This window comes from Ailuropoda melanoleuca, chromosome X (assembly GCF_002007445.2).
Source record: "Ailuropoda melanoleuca isolate Jingjing chromosome X, ASM200744v2, whole genome shotgun sequence".
In the NCBI taxonomy this organism is placed as follows: Eukaryota; Metazoa; Chordata; class Mammalia; order Carnivora; family Ursidae; genus Ailuropoda; species Ailuropoda melanoleuca.
This window is the reverse complement of record NC_048238.1, coordinates 82299580-82310650: the sequence shown is the minus strand read 5'-3', so window position 1 is coordinate 82310650 and position 11071 is coordinate 82299580. Positions and strand designations below refer to the sequence as shown.

Below are 11071 nucleotides of genomic sequence, written 5' to 3'. Positions count from 1 at the left end.
GAGTGGGAGAGGAAGAAGCAGGCTCACAGCGGACGAGCCTGATGTGGGGCTGGATCCCAGCACTCTGATCACGCCCTGAGCTGAAGGCAGACGCTTAATGACTGAGCCACCCAGGCGCCCTGAGCTCCTTTGTACTTTCATTCAAAAAGTGTATTGGGTGGTGCCTGGGTAGTGCAGTCGTTAAGTGTCTGCCTTCGGCTCAGGGCGTGATCCTGGCGTTCCAGGATCGAGCCCCACATTAGGCTCCTCGGCTGGGAGCCTGCTTCTTCCTCTCCCACTCCCCATGCTGTGTTCCCTCTCTCGCTGGCTGTCTCTTGTCACATAAGTAAATAAAATCTTAAAAAAAATTTAAAAAAAAAGTGTATTGGGGTGTCCATGACTTGCTGGGCTCTGGGTCTCTGTCCTCATGGACCTCATACAACCTTAAAGCCTAAAGGGACTTAAGGGGAGCCCTGACTCTATTCACCTCACAGTGTGGGAAATGATAGCAGAGAGAGGGGGAGTGTCTAATCTGAGGTCAGAGCGCTATTTAGTGATAGAGCTGGGGCTAGGTCCTAGGTCTCTGATGTCTTGTCCTGTCAGTGCACCTTTGGATAATGCTAGAATTTGAGAAATGGCCCATTAGTTCCCATTACACTGCCTTGGTTTTCAGTGACTTGTTTGAAGTAGGAAATGCTACCCCATGCAGATGGAAGGAAAAGCCAGACACCGATGACTCTGGGCTGCCCTGAGAGACTGATAGGCACAGGGTTGGCTCAAGATGATGAGTAGGAACGTGTATAAAATTGTAGGAAAAACTTAAATACCATTTGGTTGGATTAGTTGGCATTTCTACAGGTTATTCGCCAAGTGAGAATTTGAGCAAGACATTTAGGCTGATGATAGGAAGTTGCACGTGTGGTATATATACAAGGACACGGGAGTATAATACAAGTACAATGTCTTCATAATGTCACCATGCAGAATGTCTTCTGATATTAGGTTCATTCATTTATCCCTCCTTTCCACATATACTTAGGGACCTCCTACCACGAACAAGATTTCGGACATACTGTGGATCTAAAGATGAGTAAGATAAGAAAGGGCCTTGTTATCAAGGAACTTAGAATCAAGATTCCAGGGTAGGAGCCAATAGATGATGGAGGCTGGGGTTGGTGTATTATGACATCCTGAGGAAAGATGGCTGGTGAGTCCGCTGTGCTTGCTTGGGCCTCTGCCTCCTGCTGTGTTCACTTGAAGCCAGACTACTCTTTTGTTAGGAAATCTTGCCTTAACCTCTGTCTGCTGTTTGTTCCTTCATTCCCAGAATGTCTCCTCCGTTTATTAGGATTCCTTTCTCAGATTACTGTCGTGTTCTTCCCCAGAGGTCTGCCCTCGCCCGGACGTATGCATACTTTCGGAGTCTGGACTTTCCTTGGACCGATCGGTCTGACTGCCCAGTGGCTACCCCTGCAGAGTATTCCCCCTCACCCCCATCTGTGGCTCTGGCAACAGCTACCTCAGCCACCAAATGGCTGTCTGTGTTCAGTCATGTAGTTTTGTTAATTGCCTTTGGTGTCTGTGTTTTAGATTGTGGACCCCATTCTCATCCCCAAATGAAAGAATATATATATTTTTTGGTACTAGTGGACAAAAGTCCTTATCTAGTCGAGAAATGCACAAATAAAAAACTGAAGATCCCTTAGAGCTCAAATTTATAGGTACCCACTGTTCACATTTTGTGTTAGTATGTATCGATGTGTATTGGGATGCGCACAAAATTCCATTAGTGGATGTAGCTTCAAAACATGCATTCAATCTGATGATTCCTCGCCCATCTTCAACATTGATACCCTTGTGCACGTCATCATCATCTCTCGCCTGGAGCATATCAATAACCTCCTGGATGGTGTACAATCTGTTCTTCACCCAACATCCAGAGTGATCCTTTTTTTAAACATTCATCAGATCATGTCATTCCGCTACTCAAGTGTCCAGTGGCTTCCCATCACACTTTGAATGAGTCCACCATCTTTTACATGGCCTACAATCCCTTCTTGGGTTCTGCCTCCCTCCGTTGTCACATCTGTTGTCACCCTTCCTTACGTTGACTCCATCTTAGCCCCTGAATCCTTTGCTGTTCCTCAAACAATGCAGGCATGATTCTGCCTCAGGGACCTGGGCTTGTTGTTCCCTCTCTTAGGAACATTCTACACTTAGATACTCACTTTATTTCCTCTTTCACCTCATTGCGATATCTGCATGTCACCCAGTCTTTTTTTTTAAGATTTTATTTATTAATGAGAGAGAGAGAGAGAGACAGCAAAGGAGGGGGAGCAGCAGAGGGAGAGGAGAAAGCAGGCTTTCCACGGAGCAGGGAGCCCGATGCGGGGCTCAGTCCCAGGACTCTGAGATTATGACCTGAGCCGAAGGTAGACACTTAACCGACTGAGCCACCCGGGTGTCCCAGTGTGTCACCCAGTCTTGTATCTCCAATAGCACCTTCTCTTGCTACTGTCTTTTCCATTACTCGATTTTTCTTTATGGCATTTATCCTTACCTGCCATCATACCGTATATGTGTCTTGTATTTGCTTGTTGTCTGTCTCCTCCAATGGAATATAAGCTTCATAATGACCGAGATTTTGTTTCTTGTGGAAACTACCCATGGTAGGTGCTCAAGACACATCTGTTGATTACAATGTGTGAAAAAAATATAAATCTCACACATGCCATTTCAGAGATCCATTTTTTAACTGTATATTGAGACCCATCTGTATCTGAAAATACTGATACACCTTATCAATTTTATGTTTGTGGTTTTAAAGTAGTCCTAATCGGGGGTCAAGCATTATCTTCCAAGGGGACAGACGATATGGTGGAGACATACAGAAGGGTTTCGAGGCAGTGTCTTGCCATCAAACTGGAGTCAGAAAAGAGAGAGGGACCGTAAAATGTTGAGATGGCCTTTCTCCTGTGTCAGAAAGTATTTACTAAATGGTGTTTCAAGCAGGTTTTGAGCAATGAAATATGTAGCACCTTCAAGTGACTCCTTTGAAGAGAAAGGCGCTCATTATGAGGAAAAGAGTGTATGGTGTATTAGATTAAAATAGTCATATTACTTTATAATCACACTTCTTTATAAACAAGAGATGACACAGGAAGAAGGCGTTTGACAGCTCCTGTGAAGGTATATTGTCAGAATATGCGACAGCTGCCAAAGGTACAAGCCCCGGTAACATGTTGATGTTATTTCACATAATAATTTGATTTTTCAGTCTTTTTTACACCTCAAAAATTGTTTTGAAATGTTTTTATGGCATACGCTCTCCTAACAGCAGAAGGTGGGCTGCATGGATCACGTTATTTGCTTCTTGCTGGCGGGTTTTAGAGACCCAGGAGGTTCTGAGTCAACTGCTAGTCTTTATTCTCTGTTTGAGTCTTCTGTGGGAACTCGGGAGGAAAGGCTCTACGGCAGACGCAGAGGAGGCTTAATGAGGAATGATCCTGTGGGACAACACGCGGACTTAAAGATGGCGCACCCCAAGGTTGAAGAAGAGTGTTGCCTTAACAAAAGCGTGTACATCTGTTTGGAAGCAGTGGTTTCTTTGATGTGTTTTGTGATTTAATAGCCTTACAAACGAGCTTTTCAGGAGACCCAAATATACAGCGTGCTTCAGTAAAATGTATGCACACGTTCCAGACCAGTGTGCTCTGGGAAGGAGTCTGAGGTTGTTAACATGCTGTACCATTGTCGCGTCAGGAGGCAAACGTTTACCTTCCGCTTCTACCGCTCTTTGAGTGTGACCTGGACGCACATATGTTTTTCTCTCCTTTGTCCTGCTGTCTTCCATAGAAACACAGATAGGGATCATCTTTTCCTCCAATTTATGTTCCCTTGAAGTGGCTGTATGTATTAGTTCACATTAAATGTACATCTGCATAATGTTAACATTTTTTTAAAAGGATTTTATTTATTTATTTGAGAGAGAGAGCGCACAAGCAGGGGGAGGGCAGAGGGAGAGAGAGAAGCGGGGAGCCCGATATAGGATTGGATCCCAGGACCCTGGGATCATGACCTGAGCCAAAGGCAGATGCTTCACTGACTGAGCCTTCCAGGCGCCCTTAATGTTAATATCTTAAGTAACACGCCCCAGGACAGTTTTTTTTAAAATTGTTTTTGGTTTATCATGGAAGCACTCCCTTTTCATTATAGAACTATCAGAAACACAGAGAAAATGAAATCTAAAATATCCCCAAATATGTATATCTTCCCTGGGAAGGGATTTGGAATTTATGAGGTCATCTTATACTCTGGGGAAATGACTTAGATCTCTGGGATTTTGATTAATTACCAGACACACTAAACTTTTTTTTCTATTTGTAAGAGGACTTTATGGTACTCATTTGAAGGGTTTAGAAAATGCAGAAATGTTTAGGGAAAAGGGTGACAATTGTTCATAATTCCAACCCACCAGAGAGAAATAGTGCTAACATTTCGACCTATGTCCTGATAGCTGTTTCTCGATAGAGCTGAGATCCTATTGTGTATGTAGTTTGAGATTGTACTTTTTCTTTTTAAAGATTTTATTTCTAAATCTAATCTTTATACCCAGTGTGGGGCTCGAACTCACAACCCCGAGATCAAAAGTCACATTTTCCATGTACTGAGCTAGCCAGGTGCCCCAGAGATTATACTTTTTCGTTTAACACTGTGTCATAAGCATTTTCTATATTGTCAAAAACTCTTCTTAAATATAATCATTAAAAATGCATAATTTTTATGTTATATAAGTCTTATAATAAACCATTCTTTAATAACATTTAGGGTTAGAAAATTTATCACCATTGTGGTTAACTTTGCAATGAACCCCTTTTCCCATAAAAATTGAAAAAAAGAGAAAAGTACAAGAAATACAAATTAAAGTCACTTGTAATAAACATCAATTTACTCTGTTTCCTTTCACTATTATACAATGTGCAAGCATCATTATATATGCATTAATGCATGCATATATATAAAGTTGATTATTATCATTCATGGATTTCATATTTGCCAATTTCCCTGCTTGTGAAAATTTATTGCAACCCTGAAATCAATACGCCCGTTGCTTTCATGGTCATTCATGGACATTCACCAAGCAGGCGAATATTTGAGTCCCCCAGTACACCTGTATATCCCCAGCTAAGCTTGAGCAAAGTGATGCTCTTCCTTCTTGTTTTAGCCCTTCTACTGTAAACAATGATCCTTTTTGCAGTCTCAGTGCCATGTTTTAAAAATTTGGGGGTTTTGTTGTTGATGTATGTGTGTATATATATGATACACAGAGCATGATATGTTTGTATCGTATACACACCCAGGGTATTGTACCCCACTCTTCCAGTTTAAAAAAAATTTTTAAGACCTTTATTAACACAGGCTTAGTATTTTTTGACCTTTTTGAAAAAAAAAGTCAAGTTGTAAGCTTATATTACAAATTAAAAATGAGGTTCTTAAAAATCTCCACTTGAGCAGATAGGAAACAATTTTAAGATCTTTAAAGGTGTATTGAGATAAAACAGGCTATAAAAAAAACCACGTTGGCCATTACCGAAAAGAGATGTCTTAAGTACAAGTAATAAAATCCCCATACTCATGCTACATTGATAATGCAGATAGTTCTAGTTATCTGGTCAGTGAGCAAAAGGCAAGTTGCCGAAAGTCTTTAGCTCCTGTCTTTTGTTTATGTCTTATTGCTGGAATTTTATGTTCATTTTTTTCTTGTTGGCTGACTAAACCAGATGATGGTCGAGATGGTATGCAGCGCTTCCTCAGCTCTGCTCTGCTCAGCTTTGGGGACGGACGAATTCTGAGCCAGTGGGTCTCCTGCTTTTGTCTGTTTGGCATGTTGTTTGTGATTTAGGGTTTTCTGGGCATCTGCCTGCTCTTTCCATTTTTATTATGTTAGACTTTTCTCGGGTTATTATGTATTTTTGGAAACCTGATTCATATCCGCCTAATATTCCATCCTAACGATGTAGTATGTTTTTATCGATATTGCAGTATTATGGGACATTAGGTTTCAAAACTGTTGCTGACAATTAATGTAATCCATCATATCAGTAGGCTAAGGGAGAAAAATCATGTCATCACATCCGTAAGTGAAGAAAAACAGTTACTAAATCCAGCATCTATTTGATAAAAATTCTCAGCAAACTCTAGGAATAGAGGAGAACTTCTGTAATGTGATAAAGATCGTCTACAAAGTCTATAGCTAACGTCATACTTAATGGTGAGAAACTAGATGCTTTCTTTCCATAATTAGGAATAACCCAACGATGTCCCTACTTACCACTCCTTTTCAACATTGTACTGGAAGGCCTAGCTAAAAAAAGAAGAAAAGAAATAATAGGTATACATATTGAAAAGGAAGAAATAAACATGTCTTTATTTGCAGATGACATGATTGTCTTTGTAAAAATTCTAAAGTACTCCTGGAAGTAATAAACGATTATAGTGCGGTTGCTGGATGCAAGGTTAATACAAAAGTCAATTGCTTTCTTATATACCAGCAATGAACAATTGGAGTTTAAATTTAAAACAGGGTGCCTTTTACATTTGCACCAAAAATGAAATCATTAGTTATAAATGGATCAAATTGTAGAGACTATCTGTTTGTGGAAAACTTACAAAATTCTGATGAATAAAATCAAAGATGTAAATAAATGGAGAGCCGTTTAATGCATATAGATAGATAGACTTAATCTTGTCAAGAAGTCAGTTCTTTCTAACTGGTCTATAGATTCAAGGCAATTCCCACCAAAATTCCAGCAAGTTACTTTGTGGATAGAGATAAAGGAATTCTAAAGTTGATATGGAATGGCAAAAGACCCAGAGTAGCCAACCAACACAATATGGAAAAGACAAAGTTGGAGAACTTACACTACTCCACTTCAAGACTTATGGTAAAGCTTCAGTCCTCAAGACCAAGTGGTATTAATGACAGAATAGAGAAATAGATCAGTGGGACAGAATAGAGATTCCAGGAATAGACTCACACAAACACAGTCCACTGGTCTTTGAGAAAGGAGTCAAGGCAATTCAGTGCAGAACAACAGTCTTTTCAACAAATGGTGCTTGAACAAATGGACATCTACATGTAAAAAAAATTAAAAAATATAGTCACAGACTTTACATCTTTCATCAAAAAACTCCTCAAAATGAATCATAGACTTCAATGTAAAGTGTAAAAGTAGAAAATGCCTAGAAGGTAACACAGGGGCCCATCTAGGTGATCTTCGGTTTTATGATGATTTTCTAGGTAAAATAGCAAAATAATATTCGCGGAAGAAAGAATTGAAAAATTGGACTTTATTAAAATTGAAAACTTTTGCTCTGTTAAGGGTACTATTAGAGGAATGAGAAAAGGCACAGATTGAGAGAAAATCTTCTCTAAACACATATCTGGTAAAGGATCGGCATCTAGAATATTCCCAGATCTCTTGAAAACCAACGATAAGAAAACAACCCAATTGAAAAATGGACAGAAGTTCTGCACAGACACCTCACCAAAGAAGGTGTGCACATGACAAAGTAGCAAATGAAAAGATGCCCAACTTCATATGACTTCAGGGAATTGTCAATTAAAACAACAAGTTACTAACACGCCCCAATTAGAATGGTTGAAATTTGAAATGCTGAGCACACCGTATGCTCACGAGAATGTGGAGCAAGTGGATCTCTCCTTCGGTGCTGGAGGAAATTCGAAATGGTGCAGCCCCTTTAGTTCCAGTTCGGCAGTTTGTTTCAAAACGAAACATACTCTTAATGTAGGATTCGGTAATTGGACTCTTTGATATTTACCCAAAGGAGTTGAAAACTTACATGTACACGATAACCTGCCCACTGACGTTTATAGCAGCTTTATTCATAACTGGCAAAACTTGGAGGCAACCAAGATATCCTGTAGTAGGTGAATGGGTCAACTGTGTTACATCCAGTTAATGGCATATTATTTAGTGATCAAAGAAGTGAACCTTTCTTCCGTGAATTGATGTGCAGCAACCTTATACTCATATTGGTAAGTGGATCAAGCCAGTTTGAGGGGGCTCCATACTGTATTATTCCAAGTGCAAGGCATTCTGGAAAAGGTAAAATTATGGAGACATTAAAAAGACGAGTAGTTGCCAGGAGTTGAAGGAGTGGGAGGGATTACTGCGTTGAGCCCAGGGCATGTTCCGAGCGGTGAAAATTTCTGTATGATACTCGAATGGTAGATACGTGTCCTTCTCCATTTGCCAGAACCCGTTGAATATAGTGAATGCTAATATAAATTACGGACTTTAGTTAATGGTGTCTCAACATTGGCTCATGAATTGCAGCAAATGTACCAAACTTAGGCAAGATGTTAATAGCGGGGGAAACCGTGGGTGGGGTGAGGGGAGGGGCTGAGCGGTTATATGGAAACTACCTTTCCCACCATTTTTCTGTGAACCTAAAACTTCTGTAAAGTACAAAGACTTCTGAGAATTGTTGCTGAAATATCAGCCAGCCCTGTCATTTTGAAGTTCTGCTTTTGTCACCCATCCTGCCCATGGCGCACCACTTTCATAAGGAGTAGCCTTATATATTTTACTGTTTATAAATATCTCCACAACCAAGCTGCATACGCGTTTTGCCAAAGTATTCCAGGTATGCGGAGGTCATTTGTCAAGTTCTCCTGAAGTGTTTGAGGTGGGGTGCTACTACCACAGGGGCAAAAGTCCTCCCCCTTTTCCTCTCAGTGTTGAAGAAGCAAAAGAGGCAATCTCGGTCTTTTAGGAGGGTGTGTAATCAAAGGCACGCGCAGCCTCCGGGACTCTGAGCTTTCTAGAGGGTAGAGGCTTTGTAAGTTGCAGCACTTGAGCTGTAATCAAACAGCCAGAAGTGCATGTGCTGTTTCTTACTCTCTAGGGCTCAGTGGGTTTCGGTGTTGAAATGACTTTGGCACCGTGAGAAGCTGGGGAATTGGTATGCAGGGCTTTGTCTGTTGGCTTAAATAGAGGAACAAGAGGGATCCTCAAGAAAGGCTTTGGTGGGTTAGTTTCTTTGGGTCACCTCCAGTTCCAAAGGTATTCCAATTGCTTGAAAGTGTGAATGACAGGTTCTTTCTATTTTCCACACTCCTACTTCTCTCAGGCAGAGGGTGGTGGAATAAGGGTTCTCTAATTTGTTACCCCTCTGTGTTTTGAAATTGTGTTCATAACAAACAGTCTAGGAGAAGTAACGAAAAACCCTCACTGATATGAAGGTGTTAGAGAAAGACAAGTTTTATTGTTTTTCTTTCGTCACATCTCAGAAGCAAAACGAAGTCCACAGTGCCTAGGACAAATGTATGCTGCTATTAAAAAAAATTCTCTTGATTTTTGATGTATGTTTTCTCTGTGTTCGTCTTCACTTTTGAGATCTACAAGAGGAGCGTGGACAAGGTAATTAACAGATGCACTGTTAGATTGTAACAGATAACCAACCAATAGGAAGTAAAGGTGAATGCCAGGAAGTATCTAAATCAAGGATCTAGGGAAGGTGAGTTCAATTTAGTGAGCATGTATTGATTACCTACTAGGTATTCACTCTTGGAGATGGTTGAGATGCTTGACTTCTGCTACCTGAACTGGGTCCAATGATCATTTTGGTTTGGAGTTCTGAGTCGCTCTAACTCACTCTCTTGTTAAACTTCTAGAATGTTCCTTGGGCTAAATGGTAATATAGGTGGTTTGTTTTCATGCCTCTCCTCCCACTGGGTTCCCATACCACCTTGCTGCTACCCCCGTTTTACTTGGTAGCTAGGCCTTTCCTCTTTTGGTGCTCTCAGATTCAGTGTCCTTGTGTGTGGGCATGGGTCTTCCCTCTCACCCCTGTAAGTATTTGGTATGCTCTCATGCTTCCCAACCCTCCTTGAAACATGCCAGCTTTGTTCTTTAATTCTCAAGACCAGCCTCTGTACCTTCCTAGAATGACAGCTAGCTAATTTGAGGAATTAATATGTGGTAATCTTTTAATAGTGGAATCCTGAAGAGAAGTAGTGGCGAGTGACCTTTCTCTTCCCTAGCAGTGTGTATTCACTTAACTCACTTAACCAAGAATTTCCTAGAGAAAGGTTTTTTTTTCTTTCTTTATTTCATTCCTGCCCTTCCTGAATCGCAGGGCTAACTCTAATTTAGGGTAGGTAGGAGGGGAAAATGGCCAGCATCATGACAGTCTTGAGAAGGAGAGGTTCGGAGCAGGGATGTCCTTGTCTCCTTTCACAATTCTACTTGTGTTCTGAGTCTTGTGTCCAGACTCATGTTCATGGACAAGTTTAGTGAAGAGTGAGAAGTTTCACGTGGGGTTGAACACGTTGTCCTGAATCCAGATTCATCTGACACCTGCCGCCTCTTCCATGTCACCTACATTGGACCCCAAGGAGGTCAAAGTGGCATACCTGAGGTGCACAGGTGGGGCAGTTGGTGCCATGTCTGCCCTGGCCCCAAAGATTGACCCCCTGGGTCTGTCTCTAGAAACGATTGATGGTACCATCACTAAGGCAACCGGTGAGTGGAAGCATCTGAAGGTTACAGTGAAACTGACCATTCAGAACAGACAGATCCAGGTTGAAGTGCTACCTTTTGCCTTTGCCCAGTTTATCAAAGCCCTCAGGGAAGCTNCTGCCCAGATTATCAAAGCCCTCAGGGAAGCTCCGAGAGCCTGAAAGAGGCAGAGAAACATTAAGTACTGTGGAAATATCACTTTTGATGAGAGTGGCAACATTGTCCATCAGACTGCTCTTTAGCCGGAGAACTCTGGGCAGTCCCCAGTATCTGTTTAATGGTTCCAGTCTGGGCTGCGATGTTGCTGGCCGCCGCCCTCATGACGTCACAGGCGTCACCAGCAGTTGTGCACTGGAATGCCCAGCTAGTTAAGAACTGCAGAGGAAAAGATTTCAATAAATCATTATTGGACCACCAAAAATAAATGAATAAATGTATAGAAGGAGGAAGAGCCATGAGAGTTCTCTCTCTCTCTCTCTCTCTCTCTCACTCTGCACAGGTGAAAGGTAAGGACATGGGGAGAAAGCTAGCTGTCAGCCAGGGAA

General features: G+C 41.4%; 1 pseudogene; it reads left to right on the top strand.

Moving 5' to 3' along the window:
* Positions 1-10378: 10378 nt before the first annotated feature.
* On the top strand, positions 10379-10898 carry LOC117797511 (annotated as a pseudogene).
* The last annotated feature ends 173 nt before the right edge of the window (positions 10899-11071 follow it).